Genomic DNA, 23,227 nt, shown 5'->3' with positions numbered 1-23,227 from the left:
GATGAGGCCCACCCATATTATGGGGTGGGGGTGTAAATCTATTTTCCTTAAAGTCTGCTGATTTAAATGTTAATCACATTAAAAAAAAATACATTCATAGTAACATCTAGACTGGTGTTGGACCAAATATATGAGTTCTGTGGCCTGGTCAAGTTGACATATAAAATTAACCATCACAGGGAAGTAAAGCCCATGTCACTCAGCTGCAAAATAGAGTCAAGATTTGAACTATGGCAGCCTGAAATCAGAGCCCATAGCCTTCACCTCTTTCTCACCTAGGCCTGTTACCAGCACGGCTGTGTACAAATGGCCCAACCTCTCTACTCCCAGAAGCCTCAGCAGTAAAGTGACCACATAATATCTGCTCTGCCCACTTTCTAGAAGGGTGGTGACCCCAGAGGTATTGTTATATGAAAGCTCTTAGCATGATGTGAGTACATGTCAGTACCACTAAAAATATAGGGTCATTTCTTCCCCCAACCCCCATTTAAAATGATTTTTTTTAAGTAAATCAGTATAACTCTTTTTAGAGAGCAGTTTGAAATTTTCTTTTAACATAAAAATATGGAACTCCTATGATCTTAGAGTCCCATTTCTAGGAATCTTATTTTCCAAATGGATAAATATATGTGTATATATTGATAAACATAGAAAAATGTCGGTGTATACATATGAAATTGATCCCCCTGGAGAGAGGGATTAGAAGAGAAGAAGAACTGTCTCTGTACTTTGTACATTCTCTATACAGTTCTGTGTTTTCTGAATATGTTACAATGATTTTTTATTTATTTATTTAGGAATTTAGATTTTACTAACTTAATCTTGCAAAAATGAAAAAATTAATCTTGCAAAAATAAAAAATTAATCTTGCAAAACATTAAATATTTCATTGTTTTTTACCTTAACCTATTTTCTTTTTAGAAAATATTTCTTTTTTAAAAGTGTTTTTATTGGTTTTAGAAAGAGAGGAAGAGAGACAGAGAGAGAGAGAGAAAGAAACACTGATGTGAGAAACATCCATTGGCTGCCTCCTGCACGCCCCCTACTGGAGATCAAGCCAGAAACCTGGGCATCTGCTCTGATCGGAATGGAACCAGTGACCTTTCGGTGCATGGGGCGATGCTCAACCAACTGAGCCACACAGGCCAGGCTAACCTATTTTCCTTAATACTGCTCTCCCCTACCCCCCACTATGGGCCTATACTAATTTGCATAGCTTTGCTAAAGCATTTAGAAAGGGAATAAGAAGATGAGCCCACCTTGACTTTATAGGGACATTTTGACCCTAATTTCTTTTCTTGACCAACAGACACCCATAGGGAAGTGTTCCTGGCAGTTCTTGTCCTCTCTGTGTCTGGCAATATCCAGGCTGATGGAAAAGTGCTGGTCTTTAGATTAAGGCAATTTCTTGCTGATATGTTCAGACAGGTGTGAGTACCAGTGACAGTTCACTGGGAAATCAAACCCTCTCAGAGATTCCATTGCTTTCTCTATTTGGGGAATGAATAATGCAAGTCTGGAAAGCAGTGATTTAGTTACAACTGTTGAGCTCAAAGGGGGAACAAAAGCCCTTCAATAATAATAATAATAACAACAACAATAATAATTTATTTTCCTTTTGTAATACAGAGCTACTGGGATGGTATTTTCCTCTACTATATGAAGAGGTAAGGAGTTTCAGGCAGAGACTGTTTTTCTGCTCCCAACTATTGCTCTGAAGAGCTTTTAGATATTTCCCACCCAACCAGAACAGACCTCTGAGTAATTAATGTCTAGGTGGCATTAGCGATCAAGTGTGGGCTTTCTGAGGACAGCGACTGCAATCTCTGTTCTTCATCTCAATATCCCCGGCAGCACTTTGCATCTGCGTGGTGGGTGCTCAGAGATAGGCTGAGCTCATCTTCTGTAGATTGCTCTCTAGAAAACATTTACAGCTCATATCAGGTGCTGATGCCACCTGCTCATGCTGAAAACCCTTTAGGGTCTTCTTCCTGCTCTAAGCATCAAGTCTAGAGCCATAACATGCCCTATGAGGCCTTTTATGTGGGGGGTGATGGTCAAGCAGTTGTACTGGTTCCACCACACAGGTTGTTGACATCCAGCCTCCCTTCTGTCCAGCTAGGTCTGTGCCTTTCAAAATTGCTCAATATTTAGAGCATCACCTCTGCTTGTGTGACCTGGTCGCTGCCCACATCTCAGCCTCGTCTCCCACTCACCACCCCTGAGGTCATGCTCTGGCTTCCTTTGGTTTCCTTGAATGTGCCGGGCTCCAGGACATCTCCGTCCCCACTCATGCGGTGTCTTCCGCTAGGGAATTTTTCCAGTATGTCTTCATCCAGTTGTTAACTCTTTGTCACTCTTCTGATCTCAGTTGTAATCTGAAGTCTGCAGGCACCTTCCCTGACCTCCCCCTCAAAGTTAGGAGTCCCTTTAATACACTCTCAGAGCACATACTGTTTCCTCCAAGCATTAATCATAACTTCAATGAAATGGTTATTTGGGTAATTGTTTATGATAGGCTGCATGAGGCCGGGCACTCATCTTGTTCTCACAGCACCAGTGTTTGCTACAGAGAAGGTTCTTCATAAATATTTGATGGAATGAAAGAATAAATAAAAGGTTAGGCCAAAGCAATGTGAATAATCAGCATATTTTTCTAGAGCTATTCAGATTCTATAAATAACCCTTGTTGAATGAGAAGAGCTCTGACTCAAGTGCTGCTCGCACACTAACCTCATCCATTTTTGAAATGCAGCTCCTGAGTTTTTTTAGCTCTACTGCAGCGAGATAGATCTACTTGAACTACAAAGTACTTAGGGGCTGTGCTTTGCTTTTTTTTTAAATTCTCTTTGCCACTAATTCCTGATTACATTTCTAATCTCAGGGGTCATGATCAAATCATGTTAAGTTTCATCTACATACAAAAATTCTGTGAAAACTAACCAAAAAACAGGAATAAATGGTAGAGCTTATTGGATTTCTTTTAAGCTTGTGTAGCCTGACTTATTTTCAACCCTAGGATTTGAGTACGTGCTAATTTGTCTGTTTTGTTTGTCTGGAGCAATTATATTTTCCTGTATTTATTTGAAGTAAAAATATTTTCCCACATGAAGGAGTCATTTTGAGTAATATTATAATAAACCCAAGTTGGACACGCACATCCTGAATACTATTGCCAGTATTTCTTCTTTCCCCTCCCCCCACCAAAATTTGGTTTTAATTAGTTTTATGACCCATAAAATAGCCATTTCCATTAATGAGCCCTTTGCTACATGTATGTACCAACCACCAGCCATTTCACCCAACATTAATAGACAAGAAAAACCTCTGCATGAAACCTTAAAATACAGTTCCAAACACACAACTAAAACTCCCCAAACCAGCTTAGCCAGGGGTGGCTCAGTGGTTGAGCATCAGCCTAGGACCCAGGAGATTGCGGTTCGGTTCCCAGTCAGGACACATGCCCAGGGGCCTGCAGGAGGCAGCCGATCAATGACGACTCTCTCATCATTGATGTTTTTCTCTTTCTCTCCCTCTCCCATCCTCTCTCTGAAATCAATAAAGATATATTAAAAACAAAACAAAACATACACAACTCCCCAAACCAAATCAAACAACACATAGTAATTTTTTTTTTTCTAGAATGGAAAACACATTTTTCTTTGGATACTATCAACATTCACTTTTAAAAGATTTATTTTCCAAGACTCTCCTCAAGGCAAAATGACTCTCCCCAGTGCCTATAAACTTGGAATCATTAGATAAAATCAAATTCCCTCAACAGATTTTAATGTAACCATATGGAGGAAAAAGAATGATGGTGAGCAACAGAGAACAGTCTCCTTAGAGACAAAAATAAAAAATTATGAAAGGCCAGAAAATGTCCTAAATGGTACAACTTAGGTTCTGGTGAAAGCCAGTTTGGACAGGTCTGAGCCTGGGAAGGAGATAATCTGGCTAATCCCCAAAGAGGTCCCCAGCCCTGCAGGCCCCTCTCCTTTGAGAGCACAGGACCCCACGGGGGAGGCATTCCCACAGCCAGTTCATCGTTAGACCCCCCCGTTCCTCAGATCTATGTGTGTGAGGACAGGAAGCCCAGGAAGGTGTAATTAGGTCACAGCAGTTAATTCCTAACACAGTGCTCCACTTAACAGATTCTGAATATCTAGTGGATTTTTCCATACCCTTGGGATTTGTCCACCCAGGAACCTATATGCAGACAGACATCAGGTGAGAAGCACTCGCGGGGCAGCTCTGTCTCACTCGCATCATCAAGGAGCAGGGGTAAGACGTCTACCTCTGTCAGGTCAACGTAGCCTCCGTAGCCTCAGTTAGGAAGAAAGGAATCTCCTCATGGCATTAGCCCAAGACACCCTTCCCCCCATGTCCCCTCCCAAAATGGGCCGCGAGCCTAATATGGAACTTCTACCCTGCTGACTGAAAAAGCGGCAGGCTGAGGAAAAAAGACTTTAGCTCTTATTAAGAAGAAATTCTACAAAAACAGCCAGAACTTGGGGCTTGTCTCAGTTCAGTTGTAAAACTGTGCTTCAGGCGACTCTGTTTAATTCCCTTAAGAGCTTCAATAGTGACAGGTTGCTTCCTGGAGTTCTCATATTGCCACATTACTGACGTGAATAAGGGTACTGGAGCCTTCCTTTGGCATAGAGAATAAGTGATTTCATTTTCAAGCCATCACAGTCACAGTAGAAATTTGGCTTTTGTTGTTTCTTTGTTGTTTTCCTGAAGGGGAAATGTAGATGGTGAATGAGAGAAGAGAAATATTTCCAAGCTAAGGGTAATGGTCCCCAAATTGCTATTGTTATGAGGGCTAATAAAATAATGGTTTTACTGGGTAATTTTTAAAGTTTCTATTTTTGTTTTTAATCAGCCCAAGATTAAAAGAGGGTTAAAAGAGGTCCACTGGTTAGCCAGGATTAAGACACGTTTTAAAGTTTGTGCACAGTGACATTTGGTGATTATTTTCGCATATCAGGGCACTTTGCACTCAAAATTTAAAGTGAGAATGTTTGCCAACAGAGTTTACAGGGAAACAGTTTTTCATGTCTCTGTGCTCTCACTGTTTTAATCTGACCATCAATATCAGAATGCTTTTAGTTGTAAATAAAGAAAACTCAACTAAAAGTGACTTAAGCAATAAGGAACAATTGTATCTCACATAACAAGGTGTTTGAAAGTTTGGTGGTTCCAGACTTGTTTAATTTAGTGTCTAAGTGATATCATCAAGGTCCCAGGTTCTTTTCATCTCTTCCCTATAGAACAAGTTGGCTTGTTTTTTAACTGAATTCCTTCATGGCCCCAAGACAACTGCCATTACTCCAACCCTGAAATTTGGACACAAGGTCCAGAGGCAGCAAAGAGTTCATTTCCTCTTGTGTGTCTCTTGTTATCAATGAGGAACACTTTCCCTGAGCTCCCAGCATGCTTCACATCTTACTCTGAAGAAAGGGGGCATGGGGAAGGGGTGTAGGGGGAGGATTAGCTGTTTAGCAGGCAATAAAAAGCATTTATCACAAAATTGGAGTTTGACACACTAGGCACAGACAGACTTTCCTAGGGGAGACTGGTCTTCCCATGTGCTGGATTATTGACAATATTTTGGTTACAAACTTTTCCTTTTTCATAAATTGTTGAAGCAATTTCCTTCCTTTGGAAATGAAAACCAGGGAGAGATGGAGGTCAACAGAACTTGATTTTAGATGTTATATTAGATGATTCTCAAATGGGAGCAGACAAAAAACTTCTGAAATTTATTGTCTTTAATAACTTCTCCCTTATATAAGGAGAGCTCCGTGTTTTAGATATCTGGAGAGCACGCCTACTGTATCTTTTCCTTAAACTTATTGAATGACGTAGAAATGAGAGACCTATTCTCTATGCTCTGATCTCTCTCTGAAGTAAAATGAAAAACACCCAAGAAGTTTGTCAAGGACGACAGGTAGATTGAGAAGAGAGCAGGGAAATTAACTTTGGGGGAGTCACGGCTTAAAGACAGGGAGGAACACAGATGTCTGTAGAACCTGGAGATGCAGGAGTGGCAGTCTCCTCGGGTGGCGTCTTTCAGGGTCCACCATCCCCTCACCGAAAATCTGCCAGGTTTCCTGGTTTTGTCATGCAAAGGGGTTATCCACTGATTTCCATTTGCTCTGCAATGATCCCAGTTTTTTTTAAATGATGAAGAAATGGGGAAAAGAAAAGTAGCTGAGAAAATCCAAAAAGTGGAAGGGAGCAGAGGGAGAGAAGAAACTCAAATGACTTGGATATTTCAGAAACAGAAAAGAGGAGATTAGTAAGCAAAGGAAAATTTGGGAACAAATAAAAAAGTCTATTTCTCCATCTTATTTAAAAGTATTACCTGTAATGCTGGGGTAGAAGTGAAATGGTTGAAGAGCAGAAATAGAACATAGGATGCTGTTTCTTCTAGGTTTCGACTGGCAAGAAAACATTCAAATAGTACTTGAGTGGTGATTACATTAAAGCCATTTAATTTTGTTTAGTACCCCTCCCCCCCGGATTCCCTAGCTCCCCACACAGTTTTATTTTTAAAGCCTTTGTACAATACAAAATGACCAGAGCAGAGTTGTTTTTTAAAAAGGGGTTTGAGGTTTGTTTGCTTAACAAAGTGTTTGCAGTCATAATTAGGTTGCATATTAAAGTTCAAACCCATCTCATGTTGGAAGTGACTGAAAATTGTTACCATCTGATGACTTTGTGGGCAGAGCTCTCACAAATGACACCGCACCACACGCACTAAAGGCCCGGTTTCTGGGCATCGCCCCGGGAGACGTCAAGCGTCTGGGCAACATTCAGACTGCACATTTCCCAGAGTGGCATCATGGGTCATAAATCTAACTGTCATAGTGCTGTGGCCTGGAGCTGTTGGACTCATACCAATTTGATCCAGTCTTTCTGCTACTCTCATCTCTTTAGAGTTCTCACTTCTTATCTAGAGTCCACCTATGTATCTGTGGGGACCAGAGAAGTCTCGATGAGTGGTACGTCCTGGGTGCCATTTTGCTAACTCTCACCACAGAAAAATCCACCTCAGAGCCAGGCTTTCTAGGGGGCGAGAGAGAGAAGGGGAGAGGGACTGGTGGGGTGTCTGGGATGAGTCAGCTCTTCATCTGCTGTGTTGAAAGGCAAAACTGTCTTTAATTTTACCAGTGCTCCACTTCCATCTTCACTGGCATCTGAGGTCTATTTGGGAACAGAAAGAGAAGTTTTATATGGCACACTTCAAGCATCTTGCTTCAGGCAAGAACCTCGCTGTTTCTGAGAGGGAGATCTCTTTCTTGGCCTCCACACCTGAGTCTTTTCTTTGTACCCAGAAAGCAATGAAACAATGGAAGCTTATTTATTGTGGTGATAAGCCCAAGGTAAGAATTAAGGCCTAATAAACTCCATGATGGGGCATAATTATACATGAGCTAGGACGGATGACCATGATGTTCGAAGCCACCACAGGCACTGTTTGCTGAAGACAAGTGTATGTGTAGGTTTCATCTAAATCTGGAAAAACCCAGGTTTATATGGAATAAGAATGAGAATGGATTTTTTTCTTCCTTTAAGTAACCTCAGTATTGAAATCATAATTTAATTTGAATCAATTTAAAGAGGAATTCTGGTTATTCTCTCATTTGCCTTTCTGAATATTGTGCTGGTTGCCTTTTATTTCTTTTAGGATATTCTGCCTGATAGAAAATGCTTGCTACTATGCCCATTCTGCTTAATAAAATAAGAAACTAAAAAAAGTGGGGTCAGAATTGGGAAGAAAGCCAACATCATCACAGAAGAAGCAACCAACTCTTTGGTTTTGTGATTCAAAACAGAGAACAGCATTAGACAAAATAAGAACCAAAATATATAGGCTTCACTTTTACAGTGAGCAGAAATATTCTTAGTGGGGGTAAGGCTATATGTGCAGAGAGAGGACAAAGTAAACAGAATTATTTTTAAAACTTTTCTAAAAGCTGATTGTGGAAGATTTATTTGAAACTTACATCAACACCAGGTGCTTCTAGCAGTCCTTAACAGATGGATGTTGTTGCCCTCTCTTCTTACCCTATAATAGCAATGACTGGAAAACATCAACAAGTAGACAGTCATTATGACACTCTCTGTGTGTGGACCCCCACAATATAGATTTTAGATGTACCACTTCAGTCAGGGGATAGAATCAACTTGAACCAATGATGCTACAGTATACACTAATTTGTAGCATGACCCATTATTTGTGAGCATCTAAAAACCACTGGGATCCCCTGGCCAGCATGGCTCAGCCGTTGAGCATCAACCTATGATCAAGGAGATTGCAGTTTGATTCCCAGTCAGGGGACACGCCAGGGTTTTGGGCTTGATCCCCAGCAGGGGTCATGCAAGAGGCAGCCAATCAATGACTTGTCATTAGTGTTTCTCTCTTTCTCTCCCTTCCTCTCTCTAAAATCAATAAAGATATATTAAAAAAATAAAAAAATAAAAATTACTGGGATCCAGTAGTACAGAAATAACACTGCAATAGGGAGAATCTCAATTACTTATGGCTAGCATGCATTCTGGTTGGTCAATGTCCATGCTATCCTAGTTGGTGAATATACTAAATATCACCTCCACCTTCTGATATTAATGACCAGTCATGGATTCCCCAATTAAAAATTTCAATTTTGCCTCATATAAAAACTCTGATTTTATATCAGTTCAAAGCTTTTCTCCTTCCACTTCATGGACACCCAGCCCAATCTCAGAAACCTCTAGTGCAAAAAATGGACATGGCCCCTTTTACTATTTCTTCCCCCATTTACTTCTTCCAGTGATGTTCTACTTCTTCAGACTCCTCTTTGGTAGAAACAAGGGAGAGAGAGATGAGGTGAGGTAAAAGGGAAAAACTATTTTACTTAGCAATTGCTATTATAATCTAACACTGAGGCTCTTTGTGTGGCAGGAGCCCAGTTATGTGTCCTTTCTCTCATGAGGTTCTGAGCTGAGTGCTCTGGATGGTCCCACTCATCCTCCTCCATTGCTTCTAGTAGAAAAGGTTGGACAGATTGAAAACTACACATCCCAGACTCCCTTGCTGGTAGGTATCTAGATGTGAATTTGTTTCTGTCAATTGGATTTGCTCACCAGGAGATTTGGAAGGCAGGAATGAGGTGGGGATCATCTTCCTGAGGCTTTAGCTGTGGTTTCTAACTAAGAAGATGGTGGAAACATGAGGCATTTCGGCAGCACTGTTCCTATGTCCATCTCTGCATTCCTGTGTGTAGAGAAGTAGTGTAGAGAAGTAGTGTTAGATGTTGCTTTCACTTTTTAGCTCAAGTGGTGGCCTCAGAGGTGCTAGCTCCCCTACTGGGTCAGTTGTGTTGCTCTCTTGTTCATGACTGATACAAGTGCTTTTGTGGGTTCTTTATGAGACCATTCCCCTCCTCTCCAGAGGACTTTCAACATTACCATTCCTAGAGCAGGGGATGCCCCTCTGGCTGGTTGCTTGCCAACTTTTGTAACTGACTGGACACTCACACTGACTATTCTATTCTTTAGACTCTTCCATGCAAGAATTGGACACTAGTCTCCACACTCCAGGAAATGCAGGACAAGTTTTCCCAAGGTCTCTAACCAACCAGACTTTGTTCTGGATCTCTGTTTAGAGAGGGTGTGGGGAAGGGATAGGAGATGTATGACTGGGACAAAATGTCAGTATTCCCTCCTGGCAAGACGCACACTCTCTGCAGATGGTCCTTGGAGAGACCCTCTTCATGGTCTTGAATTGAGGGAAATACAATCCTCTCCTCCAACAGTGCCCTTCAAAGAAACCCTCACTCTTATCTCTTCTGATCAGGCTGAGGTAAGGGCCACTTCCTTGGCAAGCTATGCAGACATGGTTTCATGTCTCCAATTAGTATTGGGAGTAGTTGTGACCTAGGACTCTCAGCTTTCGGGCCTCAGCTGAAAGGGAGATAACAGGGAAGTTCTCATTTAGCCTCCAGTTACATTTCTCTGGATGGATTTTCCAGATTGGAGGCCAGTATCCTGCTTTGAAAATTGTTTGAGGAGAGGGGAGCTGGTGACCAGTTGGGCAGTCAGCAAGATGAGAGTTGTCTGCAGCTGCATTGAGGAAAACCGTCAACTTGGGACAAGCTTTTAACCAAACTCTGCCTGTTGAAATAGTGTTTCTTCCTTCTCCATGTCCATTTCCATTCCAGCTTTGTATTAAAAAAGTATTTTTATACGGTTCTCTTTTTTCCTGAAAAAGCTAATGGTAAAATCTGAGATCGAACCAGTGGGCAAGAGACTTTTAAAATTTACTAGTCATTTAAAAACTACTGTGGCTGCATTAAAAAAAATCTCAAAGCAAAACAAACAAAAAATATAACCCATGAATATTTGACTTTTAAAAAGAATAAAATAATAACGAGTTCACATGTGTGTGTCTCAATTTCCTAAAGTTTGAAATGAGTGGTTGGATTACCCAACTAAATTCCCTTCCAGTTCTGATATCAGATGGCTCTCTATGAGTCAACAGGACCAAAACGGCCAAATATCAGCTATTCTAAGAAAGCACTGCTCAAAGAACTCAGACTGGCTAAAAACAAAACAAAATATCCAAATGAATTGAATACTTATGTCCACACAAAAACCAATATGTAAATGTTTACAGCAGCTTTATTCATAATTGCCAAAAACTTGGAAGCAACCAAGATTGTCCTTTAGAAAGTGAATGGACAAATAAACTGTGGTACATCCTGGCATTAGAATATTATTAAGCTCTAAAAAGAAATGAGCTATTAAGCCATGAAAAGACACGGAGAAAACTTAAATTCATATTACTAAGTGAAAGAAGGCAATCTGAAAATGCTACAAACACTGTAATTCCAACTATGTGACGCTCTGGAAAAGGCAAAACTATGGTGGAAGGAAAAAGCTCAGTGATTGCCAAGAGGTTAGGGGTTAGGAGTTACAAGAATGGGATAAATAGGCAGAGCACAGAGGATTTTTAGAGCAGCTAAAAATCATAAAGCTATTCTATATGATACTACAATGGTGGATACATAACATTAAACATTTGTAAAACCCATAGTTTAACCAAGAATGAACTGTAATGTAACCTATGGACTTTGGGCAATAATGATGTCAGTGTAGGTTCATCAATTGTAGCAAATGGCCACTGTGGTGCAGATGTCGCTAGTAGGGGAGGTTGTACATGTGTAGGGATGGGGGTATATGGGAACTCTTTGTATATTCCACTCAGCTTTGCTGTGAACCTAAAACTCCTCTAAAAAAATAAAGCTTATTAATTAAAGAAACAAACAAAACATAGTTAAACCAATATTAGCCTAAGTCCCTTGAGAAATTATTATATTATTAGGTAAAATACTTTGTTGTAATCCATATTTAAGTTAAGTCTATTCATGTACCACAAAAGGCAACATGGCCTGGCTATCTTTTGCCAAATGTTTTTATGAAACTCACTCAGAAGAAACAAAGAAGCAAGATATTAACTGAATCCAGGCCCAGCTTTTAACCACTCCCCAAAATTTCTCCAAAAATTGTCAGGTTAGAGATGAACCATTGGCTGACATGAAGAAGTAGCCATCACTCTGTTACATCTTCTGAGAAATACAGATAGAACTATCTCCAGAGTAGTAGTTAGTTGAATGTTGGTTCTTGGCTTGTAATGTGTATGATGAAAAAATGATTGAACAGAGAATGCATTTCTAAGACATTTACTTACTTTTAAGAATCATGTTGAAGCGTCCCATTTTCTGTCGGCCATATCCACTCTTTTATGAGATGAATTCTCTTGGTGTGTGTTGTGAGCAAGGAAGACTCCCTTAAAGGAGTCACTCATACACATTTGTGTCTTCCCACAATGCCAGGTTTATAGGCTTACCTCCCCAGTAAGCCTATAGAGTCACACACAGTTTACATACAGAGATGGGGAGCTTACTCGACAGAGACAAGCATCGGGCACCAAGTCCGGGTCACTCGCGGTGTCTGCAGGTGGCGAGGCAGGTGTTGGTCTCAAGCCAGGCAGCCATAGTGGTGGCATGCGTTCAGAGGAGCGGAAGTCCAGCAGGGCTCAGAGCATGACCCGTGCTATAGCCAAGCTCAGGCATTGGGTGGTCGGACCTCTGAGTTCTTAAAGTCCGCCGGGGTGGAGATCCTACTCATATTGGTGTCCAGATGGAGTCCTTATTCAAGTGTCTAGACTTGTGATTTTGTGTGTTCCAAGGCCCTTCTAAGGGTGTTTCCAATACACACCATTACCAGTCTTGACAAGCGACTTGATATAACTGTCATGGCTGACAGTGATTCCGTATTGGATTGTTAAGGTGCCCAAAAGGTCTGTCCTGCTTGTGCTCTATACAGCGTGTGATCCATAGATTTGGTAACATAAGGCTTTAGTCTCTGTCTCCAACTTTGCCAAATGTTCTTAATGCAGATTTAATGGAAGACAAATGAGTTTATTTTTTTTACAACTCCATTTTTTTAATCCATTTAAAGGAGAACTGTGAGCATGAAGAACAATGTTTTGAGAATAATCAATTAGAAAGTAATCAATATCCAAAGTATTTTTTAAGTGTATAGCATCATGATGCCCTCTAGTGGCTAACCCACAAGAAAAGTGCCTTAAGAGCCCCACAGAAGATAGAAATTCTCCCTTTTCACGGGTGAAATAGTGTACCTGTTAAAGCATTCTGTTATCTTTGATTTCTTTAATGGAAGCAGTAGTGCTTTATTTTCAGTCACTACTGCCTTATTACCCTAGAACCCTGAAGATTCAAAACACGTCAAATTAATGATAGTGTCAAAAGCATGACAGCCATTGAGTAAGGCCAATGGGTAGATGTGGTTCACTGCGATTGGGTTTGTCATCTCAATGTAGAGAGATACATCTCTGAGGGATGACAAGAAAATTCTCCGGGGTTGGTCAGCCTGTCACTGTCAATCCTTTTTCGTCACTGACATGGCTATCTTGGAAGCGAGGCAGGTAACAGCACTATTCCAAAAAGAACAAATAAAAGACTAATTGACAAGAAACCATGAAATTGATCCCACTATTTGGTAAGTGACTTATAGGAATTTTTTTCTGTATTCTTGAATTCCCAACAGCAGCCATTAGAGTGTGTGCGCGTGCGTGTATCATATATCATATATAAAAGATGTTTTATAAGATTGAATAAATGTTCAATTAAATTAGCCAAGGTCTTAAAACTGCTTCAGATTCTAAGTTTTAGATAGTTTCAAGTAATTGAAAACTTTAATTGCTTATAAATCACTCTTGCTGGTGTGACTTGGTTAGAGTGTCAGCTCGTGAGCCAAGGGGTCATGGGTTCGATTCCCAGGTCAAGGGCACATACCTGGGTTGCAGGTTCCCACCCCAGTTGGGGTATGTACTGGAGGCAGTCAACCAAAGACACGCCAATGTTTCTCTCTCTCTCTCCCCCACCGTCCTCACTCACTCCCTTCCATTCTCTAAAAAAATCAATGGAAAAAAATATCCTTGGGTGAGGGTCAACAAACAAAAAGAAAAAAGTGCTTATAAATTGATAATTTGTATGTTTTTCTTTATTCTATTGAAACTAACATTATTTGAACACTTTTGAAGACATCTATTCAGTGCTTGCTTCTGGATAACAAATTATAAGTTTCACAGTCTTATATTCTTCACTGATAAATCTATGGTTTTTCAGATAAAGTTCCATGACAATAGGTTGATTTCAGAGAAAACATTGCTTATGGTAAAGCTGTTTAAATGACCTGACAGACATCGGTCCTTGAGAGCAGTGCTTTTTAGAAAGTAGTTGAAGCACTTTCTCCATAATAAACTCAACAAATATTTTTATTAGTCTCCCTCCATATGCCTGCTTCTCTGTATAATAAAATTAACTAATAGTTGGCAGTTGGTACTGGGGAGAAACACTGAAAAACTTATTGCAACATAGAACTTAACAGACCTTATATCCTGCCATTAAGTAGTAAGAACTTTTCAACTTTCTTTCCCTTTTCCTACATCAACCATTCTAACTGTCTCCATGTGAAATAATAATAATAATATTAATAATAATAATAATAATAAATCCAAAAAAACAGTGTGCACACAACTCCCCCCAAAAGGACATGGGGCCGACATTGGGAAAAATAAAATGGGAGAGCTGCCAGAAGGTGAAATTTAACTTTCCCACCAACTCTCTTTGTTTTTCTAATTTTTATTTACTCCTGGCATTGGTTTCCTCTTTTCTCCAGGCCCATGAGACTGTGACCATTATGTATCTATTATCATAAAATTACCATCTCATGAAATGACTTGTGCGGTTCACATTTTGTGTGTGATTGAATTTATTGGGATGACATTTGTTAATAAAACCATACAGGTTTCAAGTGTACAACTCAATAAAACATTATCTGCATAGTACATTGTGCATTCATCACCCAAAGTAAAGTCTCTTTCTGCCCCGATTTCTCCCCTTTGCCCACTTCCACCTCCCTCCACCGCCCCCCCGTGGCTCTCACTATGCTGTTGTCTGTGTCTATGTGACCTACATATATTTGTTTTGTTTCATTTTAATCCCTTCACATTTTTTTCACCCAGCCCTCCAACACCCTTTCCCTCTGACAGCTATCAGTGTTCCATGTATCTATACTTCTGTTTCTATTTTGTTTGTTAGATTATTTTGTTCATTAGAGTCCACATGAAAGTAAGATCATATGGTATTTGTCTCTCTCTGACTGGCTTATTATAGTTAGCATAAAAATCTCTAGGTCCATCCACGATGTCACAAAAGGTAAGATTTCCTTTCTTTTTATGTCTGAGTACTATTCCATTGTGTAAAAGTACCACAGCTTTTTTAATCCACTCATCTATTGATGGGCACTTGGGCTGTTTCCAGATCTTAGCTATTGTAAATAATACTGCAATGAACATAGGGGTGTATATGTTCTTTCAAATTAGTGTTTTGAGTTTCTTTGGAAATATTCCCAGAAGTGGAATTGCTGGATCAAAAGGCAGCTCCATTTCTAATTTTTTGAGGAAGCTCCATACAGTTTTCCACAGTGGCTGCACCATCTGCATTCCCACCAGCAGTGTACCAGGTTCCCGTTTCTCCACACCCTCCCGACACTTGTTGTTTGTTGATCTATTGACGGTAACCACTCTGGCAGGTGTGAGGTGACTACTCATTGTGGTTTTAATTTGCATCTCTCTGATGATTAGTGACTTTGAGCATCTTTTCATATGTCTATTCACCATCTGTATGTCCTTTTTGGAGAAGTGTCTATTCAGGTTCTTTGACCATTTTTTAATTGGGTTGTTTGTGTTCTTGGTGTTGAGTTGTATAAGTTCTTCATCTATTTTGGACGTTAACCTCTTATCAGATGTGTCATTGGCAAATATGTTCTCTTATACTTGCCTTTTCATTTTGTTGATGGTTTCTTTTGCTGTGCAAAAACTTTTTAGTTTGATGTAGTCCCATTTGTTTGTTTTTTCCTTTGTTTCCCTTGCCCAAGGATATATATTGCAAAAATATATTGCTACAAGAGATGTCTAAGATTTTACTGCCTATGTTTTCTTTTAGGATTTTTATGGTTTTGAGACTTACATTCAAATCTTTTAACCATTTTGAGTTTATTTTTATGTATGATGTAAGTTGGTGGTCTAGTTTCATTTTTTTCACATGTACCTGTCCAATTCTCCCAACACCATTTATTGAAGAGACTGTCTTTACTTCATTGTATAGTCTTGCCTCCTTTGTCAAATATTAATTGACCATAGGTGTGGGGTTATTTCTTGGCTCTCTGTTCCATTCCATTGATCTATATGCCTGCTCTTATCCCAGTACCATGTTGTTTTTATTACAGAGGTCTTGTAGTATAGTTTGATATCAGGTAGTGTGATACCTCCAACTTTGTTCTTCTTTCTCAAGGTTGCTGCGGATCACTGGTCTGTTATAATGAAATTTTACCTACCTTCCTCTGAACTTGTTCTATTTTCCCTGACTTTCATTCCTGCTGATTCCAGAGCAAATGTATTCAATGATTTCCAACTCTTCTTTCACTTTCTAAAGACATTCTAAATCTCATCCCATCCTCTGAGTATTGAGTCTAGAAATAAGTGGGTCTTACACATATTAGATCCAGATGATCTTAGGTTTACAGGATTCTCAGAGAAACCTAGTTACTTTCAAGTGACCCAAGGGACCAGGTTATGCTGAGCCTACTTCAGAGTACATCTGTTTCACTAGGTTAATGTTGGTTCTGATCCTGCCTTCCTAGGGTCCTTCAATTGGCCAGGAGCCAAGCCTGGGTTGGAGCTCCTCGGATCCTTCAAATAAGGAATTAATTAATCTGGCTGGAGATGTTAAATTTCTTCACATTATGCAACCATGGCCTGAGGGCTTGCAGGAGTAGGATGGAGTGAAGAATGAGCTTTTTTCCCCCCTTCTTCTGGAAAAGGGAGAAGTTGTCTTGACCAAAAAAATATTTTTTTTTTTTTTTACAGAAAACACAAGCATATAGCACAACCTGATTTACCCTAAACTGGTCAAGTCAGTTAAAGATGTAACTTAAACATACAAACTCATTTTCTAATTACATTGACTTCTAAGTATTTATAGTTTTAGTTGCAGTGGAGTTACAGTGAATTGCAATTTAAGGTTTCTAAAGTGAGGATAGCTTTTACTTGTTAAGGAGAACCAAGCAAAGAACAGAAGCAAACATTAATAGTAAAATAAAATAATGAAGCAATATTCTGATCTTAATGTACCCCAAAGTGTCCAACTGATATCTATTTCCATAAGAGACACTGAAAAATAAAAGATAGTAGAGAAAAACATTGAGTACATGTTTGCTGGTTTTTGTCCTCAGGTTTTTGAATAAACACCATTAAAATTTCATTTGTTTTCACTTTGAACATGTCAACATACTTTTATTTACCTTGCTTTTAAATATTATCAGATTGGACATTTTTTCCTATATTTACTAAGCATTTGTATTTCTTCTTTCTGTTAGTTGTGAGTATACTTTGTGTGTATGTGTGAGTGTTTAATTGAGATATTTGTTGTTTTCTTACTGATTAATAAGATTTCTATATGTTAAATCTATTAACCTCTGGTATTTACTCTACAAATATTTTTCCATAGTTTAGTGTTTTTCAATTTTATATGTGCTGTTTCTTTTAAGTAAAGAAAAGATTTTTGTAATTGTAGTTATCAGTCTTTTTATTTGTATTTTTGTTTTTAATGTCACACATTAAAAAGTTTTCTCTACTAAGGCTATATAGTAACTTATATTTTATTCTACTATAATTATGATTTTATTTTCTGCATTGCAATCTTTAATTCATCTGGGACTCATTTTGGTGCCTTGTATGTTTTAGTAATTTAACTTTATATTTTCCCACATAGTTAGCTGGTATTCTTAACCAGAAGTTGAGTAATCCACTTTATCTTTGATGGTTTGAGATGGTAGCTTATTGTGTATTAATATTTTATACCATTTAAGACTGTTTTTGTAAACCTATAAAATAAAAATTCAGCATTCTTCTATTTCCTCTTTCTCAGTTGACTTACAGCTATTATTTTTATTATGTTCTAATAATCTTGTACATTTTTTGTACCCTCTTTCAAAGTTTATTCATGGCATTTGCTTTAATTTTAGTGAATATTTTTTGTTTGTCTTTTTGTTAATCTTTAGGTCAGCTGGTGTATATTTTTAATTAAAAAGATAAGGAAAGGTAAATGATTTCTGGTCTTTATCTTTATATGCCCAGATATAGTCTGTTGTTCTATACCTTAGGAACACTGAGGATGAGTACAAAATTTGGGGACTTATTGCTGTAAGGGATGAAGACAATGATAACTGAAAAAGTTTCCTTTCCTAGGAAGCTGATATTGTTTATTTCCCTACATGAGGCTTATGAGATTTTTCTTTTCCTTTGAAATTCAAAATTTTGACCCACTTAAGTCATTTCATTAATTTGCCTCATATTTTATAAACTTTTTAGATCTAAGGATCTAAATCTCTCATTGTTCAGGTCAAAATTCTCCTGTAGGGTTTTTTGTTAGCTTTTTGTCCACTTGCTCTATTTTCTTCTGGAATTTAACATGTATACTTGTTATATATTATGACATCTTATAATATATAACAGTTTTCTCGAGATTTTTAAAAATATTATTAATCTCTGCATAATTGAGTTATAGTATAATTTTATTTCTAATTTTTGACAATTTTTTTCTGCTGCTTGCAATTTGTTACCACTTTTGGTCTCCAAACAACTTAAAGGCAAGACTGTGTTTCAGATCTGTATATATCCAGTTCCTAGTGCAATGTTTGGCCTAGAGAAAATGAGAACTATGAGTTTATTGAATTATATTGCAATAAAATTGCTCAAATATAAAAAGTGAAATATTATTTGGAAATAATTATTTAATGGTCACAATAAATATATCTTGGTGTAAAATGACTGATATAAACTGTATTAGCTGTGAAGTCTTTTTGGAAATTATGGTATTGTACAAAAACTTTAGCCTAGCGCCAGTAACAGACAAGCCCTGCCCAACTCCAGCCTCCAGGCCATAATTGTAGTGGGAATAATAAGACATGTATCAAAGTATTGAAATAATGACTAATATTTGCCAAGGCTTACTAGGGGGAAAGACCAAGCCAAGGGCTCTACATTCATACTCACATTTAATCTTTTCTATATATTTGATAGGCCTTTTATTTGCTGATGAAGAAACTGAAGTTTAGAGGGTCATTAGCTAAAGGTCATACAACTAGTAAGTAGCTGAGCTGGGATTTGAGCCCAGGTCTGATTAATTCCAAAGTCTGTGATCTAATCATTAAACTTTCCTTTTCCCAGTTCACCCAAAACAGAGGTTCAACGACACTGTAATATTTCTTGGCTCCATTATTTATTTATTTATTTTTACTTTCCGGAACTCTGATTTGGCTCCATAACATCTGAATCTTTAAGATTATAAGCCATGGAAATGGGAAGTTTACCCTAGATCTAAAACTATTAAAGTCAAAGTCATCACTCTTATCCTCATTATATTTCCTTTTATCCACATAATGAAATGCCTATTGCTCATAGTGGCTACAAAGAAGCAGAAGAGGGGCATGGTCACATAAGAGACTTACAGTTGGGTTGCACAGGACAGCACAGTATATATAGAGAGAGGCATGGCCTCACATTGCTCCTTTTTAAACTATTCATCTTTGCAGTAGTTAGGTGTGGTGTTTCAAGTTATTCTTCATGAGTCTTAGCAGGATAAAGAGATTCAGATGCCGGAAGGGTTGTTCCCAGTCATTCTTTATTCCCAAACTTTAAAAACCAAACCTTGCACATTGCAAGGCAGTTTAGACCCCAGATTGCCTTCCCTAGGCCCCCTGAGTCTGGGGCCTGTTTGGGAATGATATGATGAGGACCATGAGCTTTCTGTCTCGTGTTGGATCATGGTGCCTTGGAGGGAAAGAGGATCATGGGGATTGTTTTGACCTCAGTCTTATTGGTTGATAACTGGGGCTAAAGCTGCTTTAAGGAGTGGCCGTGATAGCAGAGATTAAGAAAAGGATGAGTAGGAAGCAGGATGGTATATTAATGAAGAAATTGAGCTTTGGATTTAGAATGCTCTGGTTCTGAGTCCCTTCTCCACCAATTATTTGCTCCATGACCTTAGACAAGTTCATTAAAATTCTCTGAGCCTCATTGTTCTCATGTTTTACATCAAGGACTCAATAAATGATAGTTATTACCTTTAATATGAGTTCATAGGGCAGAGGGGGCTTTTTTGTTTTTCTACCTAGCATTTATTTTTCCTTCTTTTGGTAATAACATAATGATTTTCTTATCTCTTCTTTGGCATAATTGCTGATCAAAGTTCTCTGTCCTCTCCTAAGCAAGGGATGGACACATGGCTGGGGCTAAGCCAATTAGATTGGTTTTTTTTTGGAATTAGAATCTTGAAGTAATTGACACTGAAAAAAATTGTCCAATGATTTGTGCTTCCTGGACCTCTAGAGCTGCCTCAATTGCTATCTTCTTTCAAACTTGGTAATTAACTACCTCATATTTTTCTATTAAAATCATTTTCTGCAAAAGGTTGGCCAGACTTGCTGTTGTTTACAACCAAAGAAACCTGCCTGCCACATCTAGTCAATCTTTTCCATTCTCGTGTGGTTGACTTATCTTTGATTTACTCCAAGAAACCATTTGATTGGTTACTGTGGTCCTGAACATTCCTCTTGAAAATAATTGAATAGTCATCCTAGGCATCTTCTATATTATTTTATACTTCATTGTGAAGTGTATTCATTTTCTCCAAAATGTCTTTGGGCAGATGTGGACCACATGCCATCTGTGGTAACCCCATTCATACCTGAGAATAATGAATCTGTCTTCTCCGTGACAAGGTACACCTATGTTGCTGCTCTGCCAGTTCTCTAGACTGAACATGCCCAGACTTTTCATCTGCTCTCCTAGGGTTTCATTTCCAAACCTTTTCTTATCTTGGTTGCCCTACTATGAACTCTTTTAAGTTAGCTGGGTAGTGAACTCTATCCAATAATATCAGTCATCATAGAGATCATGGAGTCCACATCCTGTCCAGAAGGCAACCATGTAGCTCCAGGGACATGACATTTATTCTTAATGTCTGAGGTAGTTGTGAATGTTCTGGGTCTCCTGCCCAGGCATACCTTAAGCATGCAATGAATGGGAAGGGCTTAGAAGGCAGGTACCCATGTGTTCAGGGAAAGAGTCGTTTCTCACTTGAACAGCACTAATCAGTTCAATTTCTTTTTGTGGCTACTTTGAACGGCAACTTTTTTTTTTTTTAACTCCAAACACCCACACTGGGTGATAACTAATAATTATTGAGTGCTTATGAAGTGTAAGGCACTGTGCCAAATGCTTAACATTTATGAACTCATTTAATCCTTACAATAACCCTTTACATTAGGGTATTATCTTCATTTTATAGATGAGAAAACTGAGTCTGGCTGGGCCAAGGTTCTATGGCTAGGTAGTAATGCAGCAGGAATTTGAATTCCTGGGTTTGACTTTGAAGCTCATGCCCTTAACTATGACCTTTAATTGTTTAAATGCTCAAGAGGAACAGGCTAGAAGTAGTTGGACAAAAATTTAGTAAGAACTTGTGTTTTTTAAAAGACAGAGTCTTGCAATTTGTATAACATGGAAAAATAATTTCATGATAAAAAAAAAAAAAATGTGACAAATGATTCATGCACATTTTCCTTCCTGGAGGTTAAAAAATGAATATTGTGTATTAAAGTACTAAGAAATCCTGATGTGAAGAAACTTGTTGAACCCACATTATCTAAATTTATTTTAACAGAAAACATTCTACTTCGCCAAGAGGGTAAAAATATATGATAAACTAAATTACTTGTTAAGGGGCTACACTAATCTATACATAGTATGGTACTTCAATTTTACAAGATAGGAAACTGACTCTCAGAGAGGTTTACCTCTCCAAAGGTGTGTATGGTAAATATATATATTTATAAATGCACAAGTGGTCTTATTTCAATTCTGTATAATTCTAGTGTCCTTGCTTTGCTTTCATGCTTAAAGTACTTATTTCTCCCCACCTAAGACCTCAAATGAAGAAAATTCCGTTTTAAAAGCTATTTTCTCATCTGTTTTTTGGATGGCTTGGTCCTGTGAAGGAAACATGATAAAGGGGAAAGTGCACCAGCTTGGTGTCTAGAAGCCTTAGGTGGGGTTGGATTATTACTCTGCTAATTTAGAGTTGGCTTTCTTGTGAACGTTGCTTAATCTTTGAGCCTTATTTTTTTTCTTTTTCCTTCCAGTTCTATTGAGACGCAAGTCACATATAACATTATATAAGTTCTAGGTATACAACAGAATAATTTGAGGTATGTATACTCTGTATTGTGAAATAATTTCCACAATATGTTTAATTAACATCCGTTGCCTCAGATACAATTTGTGTGTGTGTGATAAGAACTTTTAAGATTTACTCTCTTTCAGCTTTCAAATATACAATACAGTATTGTCATCTAGAGTCACCATGCTGTACACTACATCCCCAGGACTTATTTTATAACTGGAAGTTTGTACCTTTGGACCAACTTCACCAATTGGTGAAGGCCTCATACTCATTCCCCCCTCTGGCAACCTCCAAAGATATGAATATAGTTTTCCATGTTCTTATTTTAGTAAAGTATCTTATTTAAGAGTTTTATAATAGATCAATCCAGAAAATTAAAATTATTTGAATGTAAAGTCAACAGGCATTTAAAAGAGGAGGAACAATAACATCAAGGAAGGGGAGACTGAGCAATTAATCAGGAGATTAGAACTCAAGGAGAAAAGTATCTCCTGAGAAATGGTAGCTAGTGAGGCTTCTGGTGCTAGCAAGCCTAAGACATTTCAGAAAAAGGCTGCCTACTAGTCAATTTTAAGTTGTCTGTGGCTCAGTGATGTAAGCCCCCTCTACTATTCCAAGCCTTAGAGCAAATTTGCTGCACATACTGTCCTGCACTGGTGGTACTTTGAAGATAGAAAGGAATCAGGCTGATGTCCAGTGCAAGTCCACACACTGTAGGAAAAATAGAGCACACAGAATTAACTAATCCAGTGGATTTAGGGGTAAGAAACCATCAGTAATGAACAAAAATAGAGATTCCTCCAAGATTCTCAGGAGGGATTGGGATAAACATTGGGTTTCCCAGGCCATAGGTAATGATGTTTGAGCCAACTTATTTAAAGCCTGCAGGGCAGGGTGACCCAGCTGTGTTCAGGTCACTTGTGTAACTGAAGCACAAAGAGACAGAGTACAGTTTTATGGTGTGACTATGGCAGTAATATTAATCTTTAGGTTCATCTTTCCCAATCTGATATTTTTCCCAGAAATTAACTTTCATTACTACTTAGTTTAGGTGTTCATTTGACAAGTCTATATTCAATACCTACTATATGACAGACATTGTGTTAAGAGCTGAGGACATGGCACTAAACATCCTAACAAACATAGCACATCTACATCAGTTGGGGAAATTTGACCCCACTCAGGCCTTCAGAATGACTAGTCATTTGGCTCAGTTCAGAGGTGGGCATTTAGCCCAATGAAACACAAGGACACCCATGCTGGGGTGTTTGGGGAAAGAAGCTGCAGAAGAGTCTGTAGGAACTCCTGCTCACCTTCCTGAGGGGTGCCAGTAGTGGCTC

This window comes from Miniopterus natalensis, chromosome 5 (genome assembly GCF_054644295.1).
Source record: "Miniopterus natalensis isolate mMinNat1 chromosome 5, mMinNat1.hap1, whole genome shotgun sequence".
Lineage (NCBI taxonomy): Eukaryota > Metazoa > Chordata > Mammalia > Chiroptera > Miniopteridae > Miniopterus > Miniopterus natalensis.
This window is presented reverse-complemented; position numbering follows the sequence as displayed.